Source organism: Orycteropus afer, unplaced genomic scaffold (genome assembly GCF_000298275.1).
Source record: "Orycteropus afer afer isolate SDZICR_OR568_19922 unplaced genomic scaffold, OryAfe1.0 scaffold00841, whole genome shotgun sequence".
NCBI classification, from domain to species: Eukaryota; Metazoa; Chordata; class Mammalia; order Tubulidentata; family Orycteropodidae; genus Orycteropus; species Orycteropus afer.
Genome location: NW_006922428.1, coordinates 712,116 through 713,902, shown reverse-complemented (window position 1 = coordinate 713,902; position 1,787 = coordinate 712,116). Strand labels below are relative to the sequence as shown.

Genomic DNA, 1,787 nt, shown 5'->3' with positions numbered 1-1,787 from the left:
AGGATATGGAGCCTATAAATTCTGTTGAATCCCTCCCATCTGAAGGGGTTACTATAAAACCATTATCCCTTTCACTTCTTTTTGATGGTATTAACCCAACTGTTCCTGCTGGGTCATTGCCTGAGGTAGAGGTGATGGAAGACATTACTGAATGTTCTCAGGAACTTCCCCAACCACCCTTTGTGTCTACTAGACCTATAACTAAACTTAAGTCCAAGCAAGCCCCAAAAGGTGAAATACAAAGTGTGACTGAGGAGGTGTTATGCTAAACCCAAAAAGACCTACTTGGTTTTGCTAACATATACAGATAGAAACCTGGGGAATATGTATGGGAATGGCTGCTGAGGGTGTGGGATAATGGTGCAAGGAATCTAACACTGGATCAGTCTGAGTTGTTTATTGATTTAGGCCCACTAAGTATGGATTCTTCATTCAATGTTTCAGCTCAAGAGGTTAGGAAAGGATCTATTGTTTATTTGGTTGGCTTACTGAAGCATGGATTATGCAGGGGGCCTACTTTAACTCAAGTTGAAGTACTAGACCTGCCTTGGTATAATGTCAAAGAAGGTTTCCAGAGGCTTAGGGAAATTGGCCTGTTAGAACGGATTTATCATATTAGACCACTAGAGCCAGAAATGGGGAGCCCAGATGACATGACTTTCACCAGTATAATGAGGGACAACTTTGTGAAGTGAGCTCCAGTTTCCTTCAAGACTGCTGTGATTGCTATTTTATGTAAGCCAGATTTGACAATGGAAACTTCCCTAATTGCACTAAGACACTTAACTATGATGGAGTTAATTGGTCCCTGTGGTAATAGGGACCAAGTGGCAGCAGTTAATCAACAAAGACAAGGTGGGCATGGTTACCATAATGGACAGCAGGGTCAGAACAGTAATCAGAATACTCTGACTTGTGTGGAATTATGGTATTGACTACTTAGGCATGGTATTACTAGGAGTGAAATACATGGCAAACCTACTAAAAATTTACTTGATCTGTATAGAAAGAAGAATTCTAGATCACATGAACAGCAGTCTAGATTGCATCACCAGAATACAGAATCATGGTCTCTCAATCAATTCCCAGACTTGAGTCATTTCACAGACCCATAACCCCTTGAATGAAGGGGAGGCCATGTCCCCTTGAGGAAGGACCCTGCTACATTACCAAAAATTTATAATGTCAATCTTTCTCCCAGCCTTCCCCAAAGGGATCTGAGGCCTTTTACGAGAGTGACTGTTCACTGGGGAAAAGGAAATAATCAGACTTTTCAGGGATTGCTGGACATTGTCTCTGAACTGACACTAATTCCAGGAGACCCAAAGCATCACTGTGGCCCACCAGTCAGAGTGGGGCCATATGGAGATCAAGTTATTGATGGAGTCTTAGCTCAGGTGCATCTCTCAGTGAGTGCAGTGAGTCTCTGAATCCATCCTGTAGTGATTTCCCCAGTTCCAGAATGCATAATTGGGATAGATATACTGAGCAATTGGCAGAATTCCCACATTGGCTCTATGACATATGGAGTAAGGGCTGTTATGGTAGGAAAAGCCAAGTGGAAGCCATTAGAACTGCCTCAACCTACAAAAATAGTAAAGCAAAAGCAATACCCCATCCCTGGAGGGGTTGCAGAGATTACTGTCACTATCAAGGACTTGAAGGATGCAGGGGTGGTGATTTCCACCACATCCCCATTTAATTCACCTATTTGGCCTGTGCAAAAAACAGATGGATCTTGGAGAATGACAGTAGATTATCATAAACTTAATCAGGTGGTGACTCCA

General features: G+C 42.5%; 1 protein-coding gene across 1 annotated transcript in view; it reads right to left on the bottom strand.

The window, feature by feature from the left end:
* ZNF41 (zinc finger protein 41) overlaps positions 1–1,787 on the bottom strand; it is a 107,620-nt gene that overhangs the window by 3,925 nt on the left and 101,908 nt on the right.